Source organism: Ranitomeya variabilis, chromosome 1 (assembly GCF_051348905.1).
Source record: "Ranitomeya variabilis isolate aRanVar5 chromosome 1, aRanVar5.hap1, whole genome shotgun sequence".
Lineage (NCBI taxonomy): Eukaryota > Metazoa > Chordata > Amphibia > Anura > Dendrobatidae > Ranitomeya > Ranitomeya variabilis.
In genome coordinates this window covers 725564341-725580636 of record NC_135232.1, presented here as the reverse complement: position 1 = coordinate 725580636, position 16296 = coordinate 725564341, and the positions used below count along the sequence as shown (strand labels likewise).

Sequence of the window (16296 nt, the reverse complement as noted above, 5' to 3'; positions counted from 1 at the left end):
CTTTCTGTCATTTCCTTGCCGGCTATCAATGTATTCTGATGTGCTCTGTTTTGTTCCTGCCTACCTGCTCCCAGATCTTTCAGGATAAGCTAAGTGCTGATTTTCAGTTGTTTGGTTTTTTGTCCAGCTTGCTTATTATGTCTCTATGCTAGCTGGTAGCTCTAGTGGACTGAGGTTCTCCCCATGTGCCATGAGTTGGCACATGGGTTCTTGTAATCTCAGGATGGTTTTTTGATTAGGGTTTTTTGCTGACCGCTCAGACCCCTTTTGTATCGTTCTGCTTTCTAGTTTACAGCGGGCCTCAATTTGCTAAACCTATATATATCATCTCTATGTGTGTGCCTTCCTCTCATTTCACCGTCAATACATGTGGGGGGCAACTATACCTTTTGGGGTTCGTTCCTCTGGAGGCAAGTGAGGTCTTTATTTTCTCTGCAGTACTAGTTAGCTCTTAGGCTGGTGCGTGGCGTCTAGAACCAACGTAGGCACGCTCCCTGGCTATCTCTAGTTGCGTTTGTCAGGCGTAGGGCAGCGGTCAGCCCAGGTTCCATCACCCTAGAGCTCGTTCGTTATATATTTGTACCTTGCTTGTCCTGTGCTATCCCGAGCCATTGGGATTCATGACAGTCACATGTCTGACAGCGGGGATGGAGCTAAAACAGATCACATGTCTGACAGCGGGGATAGAGCTAAAACAGGTCACATGTCTGACAGCGGGGATGGAGCTAAAATAGATCACATGTCTGACAGCGGGGATGGAGCTAAAACAGATCACATGTCTGACAGCAGGGATGGAGCTAAAACAGGTCACATGTCTGATAGCGGGGATGGAGCTAAAACAGATCACATGTCTGACAGCGGGGATAGAGCTAAAACAGGTCACATGTCTCACAGCAGGGGTGGAGCTAAAACAGGTCACATGTCTGACAGCAGGGGTGGAGCTAAAACAGGTCACATGTCTTACAGCGGGGATGGAGCTAAAACAGATCACATGTCTGACAGCAGGGGTGGAGCTAAAACAGGTCACATGTCTGACAGCGGGGATGTAGCTAAAACAGATCACATGTCTGACAGCGGGGATAGAGCTAAAACAGGTCACATGTCTGACAGCAGGGGTGTAGCTAAAACAGGTCACATGTCTGACAGCAGGGATGGAGCTAAAACAGGTCACATGTCTGACAGCGGGGATGGAGCTAAAACAGATCACATGTCTGATAGTGGAGTGGAGCTAAAACAGGTCACATGTCTGACAGCGGTGGTGGAGCTAAGAGAGGTCACATGTCTGACAGCATGGGTGGAGTTTAAAGAGGTTACATGTCTGACTGCAGGGGTGGAGCTAAAATAGGTCACATGTCTGACTGCAGGGGTGGAGCTAAAACAGGTCACAGGTCTATAAGTGGGGGTGGAGCTAAAACAGGTCACATACCTGACAGCCGGGGATGGCGCCAAAAGAGGTCACATGTCTATAAGTGGGGGTGGAGCTAAAACAGATCACATGTTAGGCAGCGGGGTAGAGCTAAAACAGGCAACACATCAGACAGTAGGGGTGGGGCTAAAACAGGTCACATGTCTGACAGAGAGGATGGAGATAAAACAGGTCACAGGTCTGACAGTGGGGTGGAGCTAAAACAGGTCACATGTCTGACACCAGGGATGGGGCTAAAACAGGTCACATTTCAGACGGTGGGGTGGAGCTAAAAGAGGTCACATGTCTGACAGCAGGATTGGATTAAAACAGGTCACATGTTTGACATCGAGGATGGCGCTAAAACAGGTCACATGTCTGACAGTAGGGGTGGAGCTAAAACAAGTCACATGTCTGACAGCGGGGGTGGAGCTAAAACAAGTCACATGTCTGACAGCCGGGATAGACCTAAAACAGGTCACATGTCTGACAGCGAGGATGGAGCTAAAACAGGTCACATGTCTGACAGCGAGGATGGAGCTAAAACAGGTCACATGTCTGAGAGGGGATGGGGCTAAAACAGGTCATATGTCTGACATCGGGGACTGAGCCAAAAAAAGTCACATGTCTGACAGTGGGGGTGGAGATAAAACAGGTAAAAAGGTTAATTCCAGTATTGTGCTTTGCGGCAGTGAATGAAGTTAGTGTAGGGATGTTTTGTGGTCCAGGACATTGAAGTGTTTGATGCAGGGCCACCATCAGGGCATTACTGCCTTGACTGGCGTATAGGGCCTGATGACCAGAGGGGGCCTGCATCGGGCCCCGTCTCTTCTGGTCATTGGGCCCCATCAGGCTTCTGCGGGTGCAGTAACGCTTCTGCGTTCGACATGCAGGTTCGGTTAAACTCTTGGGCTATAGTTAAAAGCTGCCCGCCAATTGGAGGATGGCAGCTGAAATCAGCGCGCATGTCGCCGGAGAATGACGTCATTGTCATTTGCCGGCGAGTGCGCGCCTGGACTGCGTTGAACAAGCGCGGCCAGTTAAGGAAAAAGTTTTGGTTTTTTTTAATTGAAAGAGGCAAGTCCGGGGCAGCATGGGAGACACTGGGGCAGGATGGGATACACGGGGGCAGGATGGGAGACACGGGGGGGAACAATGGAGACACAGGGGGAAGAATTGAAATACAGGGGGAAGAATGGAGACACAGTGGGCAAAATGTTTATACAGGGGGAAGAATAGACATACAGGGGCAGAATGGAGACACGGGGAAGAATGAAGATACAGGGGGAAGAATGGAGACACAGGGGGAAGAATGGAGTTACAGGGGGCAGGATGTAGACACAGGGAGTAGGATGAGAGACACAGGGGCAGGATGGGAGACACGGAGGCAGGATGAGAGACACGGGGCAGGATAGGAGACACAAGGGGCAGGATGGGAGACATGGGGCAGGATGGGAGACATGGGGCAGGATGGGAGACACGGGGCAGGATTGGAGACACGGGGGCAGGATGGGAGAGACGGAGAAGGGTAGGAGACAGAGGGCAGGATGGGAGACACGGGAGCAGGATGGAGACACGAGGGCGGGATGGGGGACACGGGGGCAGGATGGGAGAAAAGGGGCAGGATGGGAGAGATGGAGGTTCAGTTAAACTCTATTGCTGTGTGGGCCCAGACAGGCATAGGAATAGTTAAAAGCTTCCTGCCAACCGGAGGATGGCAGCTGACATCAGCCCGCACGTCGCCGGCGTATGGAGTCATACGGGGGGAACAATGGAGACACGGGGGAACAATGGAGGCACAGGGGGAACAATGGAGAAATAGGGGGAAGTATGAAGACACAGTGGGCAGAATGTTTATACAGGGGGAAGAATGGACACACAGGGGGCTGAATGGAGACACAGGGAAGAATGGAGATACAGGGGGAAGAATGGAGACACAGGGGGAAGAATGGAGATACAGGGGGCAGGATGGAGACACAGGGGGTAGGATGGCAGACAGGGAGCAGGATGGGAGACCCAAGGGGTAGGATGGGAGACACGGGGGCAGGATGAGAGGCAGGGAGCAGGATGGGAGACACAAGGGGCAGGATAGGAGACACGGGGGCAGGATGGGAGACACGGGGGCAGGATGAGAGACACAAGGAGCAGGATGGGAGACACAAGGGGCAGGATGGGAGACACGGGGGCAGGATGGGAGACACGGGGGCAGGATGGGAGACACAAGGAGCAGGATGGGAGACACAAGGGGCAGGATGGGAGACACGGGGGCAGGATGGGAGACACGGGGGCAGGATGGGAGACACGGGGGCAGGACGGGAGACACGGGAGCAGGATGAGAGACACGGGAGCAGGATGGGAGACACGGGGCAGGATGAGAGGCACGGGGCAGGATGGGAGACACAAGGGGTAGAATGGGAGACACGGGGGCAGGATGGGAGACACGGGGGCAGAATGGGAGACACGGGGGTAGGATGGGAGACATGGGGGCAGAATGGGAGACACGGGGGCAGGATGGGAGACACAGGGGGCAGGATGAGAGGCACGGGGCAGGATGGAAGACAAAATGGGCAGGATGGGAAACACAAGGGGCGGGATGGGAGACACGGGGGCAGGATGGGAGACACGGGGGAAGGCTGGGAGACACGGGGGAAGGCTGGGAGACACAGGGGGCAGGATGGGAGACACAGGGGCAGGATGGAGACAGATGGGGCAGGATGGAGACACATGGTGCGTCAGGTAAGAAGAAAGTTTTTTTTATTTTTATTGAACGCGGCTAGCTGCAATGTTTCAACGGCAGGATGGAGACCGGGCAGGATCGAGACACAGGGGGCAGGATGGAGACAGATGGGGCAGGATCATGGGGCAAGATGGAAACAGATGGGGCAGGATGGAGACAGATGATGCAGGATCATGGGGCAGGATGGAGACAGATGGGGCAGGATGAAGACAGATGGGGCAGGATCATGGGGCAGGATGGAGACAGATGGGGCAGGATCATGGGGCAGGATGGAAAGAGATGGGGCAGGATCACGGGACAGATGGGGCAGGATCACGGGACAGATGGGGCAGGATCATGGGACAGATGTGGCAGGATCACGGGACAGATGGGGCAGGAGTACTGGACAGATGGGGCAGGATCACGGGACAGATGGGGCAGGATCACGGGACAGATGGGGCAGGATCGCACATCACATGGGGACAGAGTGGATACTCATGAGGGCAGGATGGGAGAACATATGGGGCCAAGATGGGAGAACATATGGCTGGAGCCAGGAATGAGACACACGGAGGCCAGGATGGGGGATATTATTACCATAAGGGCTAATTAAGGGATATTATTACTGCAGTGATGTATTTATTTTATTTTTTGAGGATATTGTTTTAAATGTGGGAGGCAGTCCTGTTACTGTGCAGAGTGACACTATGTCACCTTTTTTTCTTCATCTGGTGTAGTTGAGAAGTTGGGAAAAAAAGTAAGTAATGTGTTCTGCAAGCGGTGCTCTAGCTAACTGTGTTATTTCCTGCAGAGACGAGCCCTGGCTGGAAGTGATGGCGGTCTGTGCTGGATGAAGATGAAAAGCAAAGATGAAGGACTTCAGCTAGAGACGTCACTGGTGAGTCAGGGTGTTACCTGTACACTGACACTACAGTTGTGGCCAAAAGTATTGACACCCCTGCAATTCTGTCAGATAATACTCAGTTTCTTCCTGAAAATGATTGCAAACACAAATTCTTTGGTATTATTATCTTCATTTAATTTGTCTTAAATGAAAAAAACACAAAAAGAATTGTCCTAAAGCCAAATTGGATATAATTCCACACCAAACATAAAAAGGGGGTGGACAAAAGTATTGGCACTGTTCAAAAAATCATGTGATGCTTCTCTAATGTGTGTAATTAACAGCACCTGTAACTTACCTGTGGCACCTAACAGGTGTTGGCAATAACTAAATCACACTTGCAGCCAGTTGACATGGATTTAAGTTGACTCAACCTCTGTCCTGTGTCCTTGTGTGTACCACATTGAGCATGGAGAAAAGAAAGAAAACCAAAGAACTGTCTGAGGACTTGAGAAACCAAATTGTGAGTCCATCTCCAAAGACCTGAATGTTCCTGTCTACCGTGCGCAGTGTCATCAAGAAGTTTAAAGCCCATGGCACTGTGGCTAACCTCCCTAGATGTGGACGGAAAAGAAAAACTGACAAGAGATTTCAACGCAAGATTGTGCGGATGTTGGATAAAGAACCTCGACTAACATCCAAACAAGTTCAAGCTGCCCTGCAGTCCGAGGGTACAACAGTGTCAACCCGTACTATCCGTCGGCATCTGAATGAAAAGGGACTGTATGGTAGGAGACCCAGAAAGACCCCACTTCTTATCCCGAGACATAAAAAAGCCAGACTGGAGTTTGCCAAAACTAACCTGAAAAAGCCTAAAACGTTTTGGAAGAATGTTCTCTGGTCAGATGAGACAAAAGTAGAGCTTTTTGGGCAAATGCATCAACATAGAGTTTACAGGAGAAAAAAAGAGGCATTCAAAGAAAAGAACACAGTCCCTACAGTCAAACATGGCAGAGGTTCCCTGATGTTTTGGGGTTGCTTTGCTGCCTCTGGCACTGGACTGCTTGACCGTGTGCATGGCATATGAAGTCTGAAGACTACCAACAAATTTTGCAGCATAATGTAGGGCCCAGTGTGAGAAAGCTGGGTCTCCCTCAGAGGTCATGGGTCTTCCAGCAGGATGATGACCCAAAACACACTTCAAAAAGCACTAGAAAATGGTTTGAGAGAAAGCACTGGAGACTTCTAAGGTGGCCAGCAATGAGTCCAGACCTGAATCCCATAGAACACCTGTGGAGAGATCTAAAAATGGCAGTTTGGAGAAGGCACCCTTCAAATATCAGGGACCTGGAGCAGTTTGCCAAAGAAGAATGGTCTAAAATTCCAGCAGAGCATTGTAAGAAACTCATTGATGGTTAGCGGAAGCGGTTGGTCACAGTTATTTGGCTAAAGGTTGTGCAACCAAGTATTAGGCTGAGGGTGCCAATCCTTTTGTCTGGCCGATTTTTGGAGTTTTGTGTAAAATGATCAATGTTTTGCTTTTTATTTCATTCTCTTTTGTATTTTTTCATTTAAGACAAATTAAATGAAGATAATAATACCAAAGAATTTGTGTTTGCAATCATTTTCAGGAAGAAACTGAGTATTATCTGACAGAATTGCAGGGGTGTCAATACTTTTGGTCACAACTGTATACACTGTATACTGTATACTGTATTTTTGCAAAAGGAGGATCTACTAAATATTAATGTCACTTTTTTGGTGAGGTGCCCATACTTATGCACCTGTCAAATTTTGTTTGAATGCAGATTGCACATTTTCTGTTAGTACAATAAACCTCATTTCAAGGCAGAAACATTCCTGTGTCCAACAGTTATTAGATATATGAAACTGATATAGCTGTTGCAAAAAAAACAATTTTTATAAAACATTAAGCTTAAGATTAATAGGGGTGCCCAAACTTTTTCATATAACTGTATATACAGCAATCCTGTGTACAATGTTGCCAGTGATCACTGTATTACCTCTGCACAGACACTGGATACTAAGTACAGATCTCCTGTGTATAATGGCACTAATGGGATATTAGTATTGTGTCTTTTTTATTAGTGATCAGTATTGTAGTATTCAGTCACTATGTGGTGGTAATATGTTGTCCAGCCATGGTATGGTGGTATTTGTTCCTTGTATGTGGTATTAATGGTCACCATGTGGTGGTAATATGTGATCTGATCCTTCAGACGGAACCTGAAAACCCATCTCTTCAGGAAAGCCTACAGCCTGCACTGACCCTTCTGCCTCCTCACCACTACCAAAGCTACCGCCTCACCAACATCGGAGCTCCTGCAACCCTCAACCTATTGTCTCCTTACCCATAATCCTGTAGAATGTAAGCCCGCAAGGGCAGGGTCCTCACCCCTCTGTATCAGTCTGTAATTGTTAGTTTGTTTACTGAAAGTGATATCTGTAACTTGTATGTCACCCATTCTCATGTACAGCACCATGGAATCAATGGTGCTATATAAATAAAAAATAATAATAATAAAAAATAATAATCTGGACATGGTGCGGTGGTATTTGTCCCTTGTATTCGGTGACTGTGGTGGTAATATGGTGTCTGGTCATGGTGTGGTGGTATTTGTTCCTTGTATGTGGTATTATTGGTTACCATGTGGTGGTAATATGTGATCTGGACATGGTGTGACGGTATTTGTCCCTTGTATATGATATTATTGGTCATTTCAAAAATAGAAAAATAAATACAAATATACCTAAATTGTATTGGATATTTTAACAAATGATTAATAGGTTAGAGCAGAGTAGAGCCCGGCCAAAAGAGTCTACCTTGTCATGGTGTTATAGAGTTTTTTATATAATTGAAGTAAATGTTAAGCTTTATTAAGTCATTTGCTCTACTTTTTGAAATAGTGTCTTTTTCTACGGTGAAAAAACTTGTCATGGTGGCGCCTTAAATTATCTTTTGGCCAAAACAGAAGATGCTGGCTATATGTGTGATCTGGGGATGAGAACTGTGTGATTAGTGAGAACTGGAGTTTTTCCAAGAGAGAGCGGTGGGGCTGTGGACAGTTCGAGGGGTGGAGGCGGGGCTAGGGTGGAGTCTTGGGGGGGCCCTGAAAATTTTGCCAGTATGGGGCCCCAAAAAACTTAGTGGCAGCCCTGGTTTGATGTAAGCATTTCAAAAAGTCTAGCTCAGTCAAATGGTTAAAGGGAACCTGTCACCCCCAAAATCAAAGGCGAGCTAAGCCCGCCAGCATCAGGGGCTTATCTACAGCATTCTGGAAAGCTGTAGATAAGCCCCCGATGTATCCTAAAAGATGAGAAAAGGAGGTTATATTATACTCATCCAGGGGCGGTCCCGGTTCGGTCCGATGGGTGTCGCGGTCCGGTCCGCGCCTCCTATCTTCAGATGACGTCCTCTTCTTGACTTCACGCTGCGGCTCCGGCGCAGGCGTACTTTGTCTGCCCTATTAAGGGCAGAGAAAAGTACTGCTGTGCGCAGGCGCTGGGAAAGGTCAGAGAGGCCCAGCGCCTGCGCACTGCAGTACTTTGCTCTGCCCTCAACAGGGCAGACAAAGTACGCCGGAGCCGCAGCGTGAAGACAAGAAGAGGACGTCATCGTAAGAAGATGGGAGGCCCCGGACCGGACCGCGACGCCCATCGTTTTGGGACCGCCCCTGGGTGAGTATAATCTATCCTCTTTTTCTCATCTTTTAGGATACATCGGGGGCTTATCTACAGCATTACAGAATGCTGTAGATAAGCCCCTGATGCTGGTGGGCTTAGCTCACCTTCGATTTTGGGGGTGACAGGTTCCCTTTAATTTTAATATCTGTAGTGCAGGGGCTACTGTCGTACAACTGGATTTTAGTGGTTCTTCAGTGTTTACAGCGGTATCTGTAGGTCTGAACACTCTTCTGTATAATCAGGCAGAGTGACTGATGAATGCTCTGCGCAATTATTAACCCCTTCATGACCTTGTGTTTCGTTCTTCCTTCCTTTCTTCCAAGAGTCATAACTTTTTTATTTTTTAGTCAATATTGCCATATGAGGGCTTGTTTTTTGCAGGACGAGTTGTTCTTTTGAGTGGAGCTGTTGATTTTACTGTACAGGAAAATGTGCTAAAAAAGGAGATTTTTGAGTACTCACCGTAAAATCTTTTTCTCCGAGCCAATCATTGGGGGACACAGGACCATGGGTGTTATGCTGCTTGCCACTAGGAGGACACGAAGTAAACACAAAGAGTTAACTCCTCCTTCTGCAGTATACACCCCTTAACTGGCCAGTAACGACTCAGTTCGGAAGTAAAGCAGTAGGAGTATAAGAAACCAAGACAAGTAAACTATGTAAAAAACTGAGGAACAAACCACAACAACAATCAGCCATAGGCTAACAGGGTGGGTGCTGTGTCCCCCAATGATTGGCTCGGAGAAAAAGATTTTACGTTGAGTACACAAAAATCTCTTTTTCTCCTACGCCTCATTGGGGGACACAGGACCATGGGACGTCCTAAAGCAGTCCCTGGGTGGGGAGCAATTGCACTGCTAAAACCCCATGTACCACTGGCTTACTGAGGTACCGCTGTCTGCAGAATGCACCTGCCAAGGGCAGCGTCTGCCGAAGCCTGGGTATGAACGTGATAGTGCTTCGTGAAGGTATGCAGACTGGACCAAGTCGCAGCTTTACAAAGCTGTTGTGCGGAAGCCTGGTGCCGAATGGCCCAAGAAGCACCGACCGACCGAGTCGAATGCGCCTTAATCCCTGCTAGGACAGGGGTGTTCCTGACGCGGTAGGATTCCTGAATAGTGGAGCAAATCCACTTGGCTAGAGTGGCCTTTGAGGCGGGTAGACCTTTCCTATGTCCCTCCGGAAGCACAAACAGGACATCCGACTTACGGAAGGGAGCCGTGCGAGATATGTACCGCCGAAGTGCTCTAACCACATCCAGAGTATGGAGAGCTTTCTCGATACGATGGGTTGGTGCCGGACAGAATGATGGCAAGACAATGTCCTCATTCAGATGAAAGGAGGAGACGACGTTAGGTAGGAAAGATGGAGAGGTTCTCAAAACTACCTTGTCTAAGTGAAAAATCAGGAAAGGGGGGTGGCAAGAGAGAGCCACCATCTCAGAAACTCTCCTGAATGACGTAATCACCACGAGAAAGACCACCTTCCAAGAAAGGAGGGTGAGAGAGATGCCCTGCAATGGTTCGAAAGGGGCCTCCTGAAGAACTCCAAGAACCAAGTTAAGATCCCATGAAGCCAAAGGCATTCTATAGGGAGGGACCACCCGGGAGACTCCTTGGATGAACGTCTTAACCGGCAGTCTGGAAGCGATCTTTCCTTGGAATAGAACCGACAATGCGGACACTTGTCCCTTGAGTAAGCTTAGGGCAAGGCCTGACTAAGCCTGATTGGAGAAACTCCAGAATGGACGGAATGGAAAAAACCAGAGGAGAACGTCCATGGGCATTGCACCATGAAAAGAAGATGCGCCAGGTGCGATGATAAATGCGCATGGATACGGGTTTCCTAGCGTGAATCATGGTAGAAGAAACCCCTGGAGAGAATCCGGCTTGGGCTAAAATCCAGGATTCAACGGCCACGCCGTCAAAGACAGGGCCCCGGAGTTCTGGTGGCAAATCGGGCCCTGTGAGAGAAGATCCATGCGATCTGGAAGCCGCCAGGGGACGTCGGCGACCATTTGGACGAGTTCCGCGTACCATGCACGGCACGGCCAGTCCGGCACGACGAGGATCACAGGACTTCCCTCTGCCCTGATCTTCTTGATGACTCTCAGGAGCAGAGGAAGAGGCGGAAATATGTATGGCAGCTGGAACCGATACCACGACAGGACCAGAGCATCTGCCACGATGGCGCAAGGATCGCGGGATCGCGCAATGAACTGGGGAACCTGGTTGTTGAGCCTCGAGGCCATGAGATCGACATCCGGCATCCCCCAGCGAAGACAAATCTGCTGTAAGACTTCCGGATGGAGGGACCACTCGCCCGAGGCAAGACCTTGGCGACTGAGGAAGTCCGCTTCCCAATTCTCCACGCCCGGTATGTGGATCGCCGAGATGAGCGAGTGATTGGTCTCGGCACAGCGCAGGATGTGGGAGACTTTGAGCATGGCTGTCCTGCTGCGGGTTCCCTCTTGCCGGTTGATATACGCCACAGCTGTGGTGTTGTCGGGTTGGATTCTGACGGTATGGCCTGCGAGAAGGTGGTGAAAGTTGCGTAAGGCAAGAGTGATCACTCGAGTCTCCAAGATATTGATTGGAAGACGCGACTCTCTTGTGGACCAACGACCCTGTGCTGTGTGGTGATTGAAAACTGCGCCCCAGCCCAAAAGGCTGGCATCGGTGGTCACCACTAACCAGCGCACAGGGAGAAAGGACTTCCCTTGGTTCAGGGAAGACTGTAGCGTCCACCACCTGAGGGTCTGCCTGACCTGTGGGGACAGGCGAAAACGACGGTCGAGAGAAAACGGGCTCCTGTCCCAGGCTAACAGCAGCGCCTGTTGCAGGGGATGGAGATGGAATTGTGCAAACGGAATGGCTTCCATCGCCGCAACCATTTTCCCGAGGATGCGCATTGCGAAGCGAATGGAGTGAGGGACTGGGCGGGAGAGCTTTCGTGCTCCTTGTTGTAAGGACAAGACCTTCTCTGGAGGGAGAATGACTAACCCGCGGGAAGAGTCCAAAATCATGCCCAGGAAGCAGATTTACTGAGCCGGCACTGGAGATGATTTCTCGAAGTTGATTTTCCAACCCAGGCGAGAAAGAGAATCCACGGTGATACTTACAGACTCCTCGCAGGCAGAATGGGACGGACCCTTGATTAATAGGTCATCCAGATAAGGCAGAACTACGACTCCTCGAGCGTGAAGAATGGCCATGACGGCCGCCATGGCCTTCGTGAAGACTCTGGGGGCGGTGGCGAGTCCGATGGGAAAGGCCACAAACTGGAAGTGTTCTTCTTGGACTGCGAAGCACAGGAACTGCTGATGAGAGGGAAAAATTGGAATATGTAGATAAGCATCCTTGATGTCTATGGATGCAAGGAACTCTCCTTTTTCCAGGGAGGCGACAACGGAACATAGCGAGTCCATCCTGAAGTGTCGGACCCGTACGAACTTGTTCAACAGTATGAGGTCCAGTATGGGCCGTAGAGTCCCGTCCTTCTTTGGGACCACAAAAAGGTTGGAGTAAAACCCCTTGAACCTTTGGTCTCGAGGGACCGGAGCGATGACACCGTCCCTTTGAAGCGCCTGTATGGCCTGAAGAAGATGTGACGCCCTTGATTTGGGGGGAGAAGACTGGAAGAAGCGTGGAGGGGGGATGGAAGAAAACTCAATTTTGTATCCGGAAGACACGAGCTCTCTGACCCACTCGTCGTGAACGACCGAGAGCCAATTTTGACGGAACGAAAGAAGGCGTCCGCCTACTTTGTCGGTGTCCGCCAGACACGTCGACGAGTCATTGTGAAGAAGGTTTAAGGGATGTGGATGCCTTAGGGCCAGAAGGTCTCGGTCTGTGTTTCCAGGAACGGTTTGGCCTGTATGAGACCTGGGGATTTCTGTTTTCCCGCAGTCCCGAACCAGGGGAAGAGGAGGACCAACTGGAGTTGTTACGAAAGGACCGGAATCGAAACTGCTGTTGATTCCGAAAAGGCCGGGCAGGTTTTTGCTGGGGAAGAAATTTACTCTTCCCTCCGGTAGCGTCAGAAATGATTTGGTCTAGTTTCTCCCCAAATAAACGGCCAGCTTGGTAAGGGTAAAGAAGTCAGCGACTTTTTAGAAGCAGAATCTGCTCGCCAATCGCGGAGCCATATGGCCCTCCTGATGGAAATTACGTTTGCAGCCGCTTGCGCTGCACAATTAGCCGCATCTATGGAAGTGTTAACTACGAAATCCCTGGCCTGAGCTAACTGGTTAGCTAGTCTGGCTGCCTCTGGGGGAAGATTACTGTCGTGGGCGGTAGAGGTTAACACCTCTGCCCAGGCCACCATTGCCTTAGCCACCCAGGTAGCGGCAAAAGATGGAAGGAGAGCTGCTCCTGAGGCCTTAAAGACTGAGCGAGCCAGGTAGTCAATTTGACGGTCAGAAGGATTTTTGACTGATGAACCATCGGACAGGGATAAGACTGTTTTGGATGCGAGTCGCGAAACGGCAGGATCCACATGTCACGGGGAGACTAGGTGGGCAAGAGCTAATAACCCGGGCCCCTGTAATCTCCCTCAGACTAGGGAAATCCTGACTGACCCTCTACCTAGAGTTTACACTGATGGTGTGCATGTCTAGGCCTCGACCCTCGCCCTGTCTCCTGTTTCAACCCTAGGCTGAAACCACCGCACACCACCCGGTGATAAGATCATACACCAATACCCACAGTTAGAACAGACAAGGATAACGGAAAATATACACCACGCTGCAGTCACTCAGGAATACACTATAAATGCGCAGGGCAAAATAAATACAAATATAGGAAGGAGTAAATAAGACAAAGGGAAATACACCACCAGCAACGATACTCCAAATACTAGCTCACCACTCCAGACCGAGATAACAACGCACAAGACAGAAGCTATAATCGGCGACGCCCAATGTTCAGGAAAACTATTTAAAGGCAATGGGCATGGCCCAGCTTCCAATCCGAGCATCGGGTAAATTAACCCCGGACCAGCTAGATAAAATCTAGCCGACGCCAATGAGCACATAGTGGTCAAAAGCGGAATTACCGCTGTCTGTCGAACGACCTGGTCTGAACAGCGTCCGACATGACACCACAGAAGGAGAGAGAAGCAACTCCTTCACCAGATCCTTGGAGAAAGGATATTTAGTTTCCGTGGCTTTTTGAGCCGTAAAACGCTTCTCCGGGTGTTCCATGTGTTTTTGGACAAAGTCCTGAAACTCAGGGTGATTACCAAATATCTTTTGAACGCGTTTAGTCTTTTTAAAACAGACGACGTGTTCCTGAGTGGATACTGATTCCTCGTCCACCATTAGTGTTTTGTTGACTGCCTCAATAAGGGAGTCAAGTGTCTCCTGACCGATAGAGGAGTCTTGGGTTAAAGATTCCTCCGACTCGTATACTGAGTCATGTATGCTGCGACCCTCGGGGGAGGGGGAGCGAGAAGATGAGCTCACAGATGCTGAAGCTCGAGCATGGACGGGAGATGAGGGAAGGGTTCTTTTTCTGGCACCCCGAAAGTCCCGTAGTACGGTACGCCCCCTGTGGTGGGACGGCTTCGCACCGTCGCCAGATTCCATCGCAGCCGACGGAGGTGAGTTCTGGCTTAAGGAAGACCCCCAGAAAGAGTCCAATGCCTTGACCAAAGAATCCATTGAATGTGATAAGAAGCCGGGGACTAAATTAGTGGAGCCGGCCAGCGGAGCGCGCCTGCGGCCGCGCCTAACGATTGCTGCTGGCATCTAGCCAGCGGTACCTCTCCCCAGGGACCTGGACCACACCTTCCCATGCCGGAAGCGTGAGGAAGGGTAGTACTCACAGAGGAGGGAGCCACCTCCAGCTCAATCGATCCTCCCTATGCCGGGGGATGGAGAGCGTCCTGATGTGTGCTTGCCGCAGGGGACTTACAGCTGTGCCTGCCGCAGGGGACTTACAGCTGTGCCTGCCGCAGGGGACTTATGGATGTGCCTGCCGCAGGGGACTTACGGCTACTGTGGGGACTACATAACGCCAACAGGTGAGGGCTTAATTGCGGAGGAGCCCGGGAGATGCACATAAGAGGTATACTCTATGTGCTCGCCATCTTACAGGGGGGAGATCGGGACCGAATAGGAACCGTTGCCCTAGCGTAGATTAGGAGTGCCCCAGTCGTCGCAGGAAAGGTACGGGGAAGTATACTCGCCGTGCTTGCCTGTTGATGGTTCGGGGGAGAGCGGACCCTGAAAAGGAATCCGTCACCCCCTTCACTCCGTTAATTAAAAAATAAAAATTTACAGAAAAAAATAAAAATAAAATAAAAAACGTTGGGGTCTGAGAACAGACCCAAGTGCCTCCTACAAACACTAAGCAAGAACTAAGTCGTTACTGGCCAGTCAAGGGGTGTATACTGCAGAAGGAAGAGTTAACTCTTTGTGTTTACTTCGTGTCCTCCTAGTGGCAAGCAGCATAACACCCATGGTCCTGTGTCCCCCAATGAGGCGTAGGAGAAATTTCAAGTGCAAAATCAGTGCAATTCCAGAATTGTTTTTTTTTCTTATTTATCTTGTTCACTGTATGGTAAAACTCGCTTGGCACTTCAATAAAATATACATGTTTGCTAAAAAAAGAATATATATATATCTCTTATGTTGCCATTTTCCAACCAGTAGTGTTTTTATTTTTTTGGATCTGTGGCTATGTGAGTGCTTATTTTTTGTGCCCTGTGCTGGAGTTTTTATTGCTACCAATTTGGGGGTAGATACAATGTGCTGATCGGCTTTTATTGCATTTTAATGCAAAGTTGCAGAGGTGAAAAAACCCTATTTCTGGCTTTTCTGATTTTTTCCTCGTTATTCCTTTTACGGATCAGATTGTTTTTAAAATTTTGATAGATCTGACTATTCTTAAAAGGACTCTGTCACCTGAATTTGGAGGGAACAATTTTCAGCCATAGGGGCGGGGTTTTCGGGTGTTTGATTCACCCTTTCCTTACCCGCTGGCTGCATGCTGGCTGCAATATTGGATTGAAGTTCATTCTCTGTCCTCCGTAGTACATGCCTGCACAAGGCAATCTTGCCTTACGCAGGCGTGTACTATGGAGGACAGAGAATGAACTTCAATCCAATATTGCAGCCAGCATACAGCCAGCGGGTAAGGAAAGAGTGAATCAAACACCCGAAAACCCCGCCCCTATGGCTGAAAATTGTTCCCTCCAAATTCAGGTGACAGAGTCCCTTTAAAGCTATAATACCGAATATGTGTATTTTTCATATATTTTTTTAAATTGTATTATTTTTAATGGGACAAAATGGGAGTGATATAAACTTGTGTTTTAAAAAAAACAAAAAACTTTTTTCACGCTTTTTACTGACTTCAATAGTCCCCATAGAAAATGTGAAGTTGCGATCGTCAGATCGAATGTGCTACACATAGCAGGGCTTCTGCAGATCCCTGTTTTCGTGACAAGCCATCGGCGCCCCACGATCAAGTGACAGGAGTGCTGATGGACAGAGATTTGTGATGCGATGCTGGCTGTCGCTTGCTAAATCCCGCTGTCAGTGATTGGCAGCAGGACTTAACTGGTTTAATAGCCACTGGTGAACAACTCAATCCCACCCATGCTTGTTAGAGGCATTTGGCA

At 49.3% G+C, this 16296-nt stretch overlaps 1 protein-coding gene across 5 annotated transcripts in view; it reads right to left on the bottom strand.

Annotated features, from left to right (window-relative positions):
- UNC79 (unc-79 subunit of NALCN channel complex) overlaps window positions 1-16296 on the bottom strand; it is a 302015-nt gene that overhangs the window by 58435 nt on the left and 227284 nt on the right. The gene's annotated exons all lie outside the window — the stretch shown is intronic.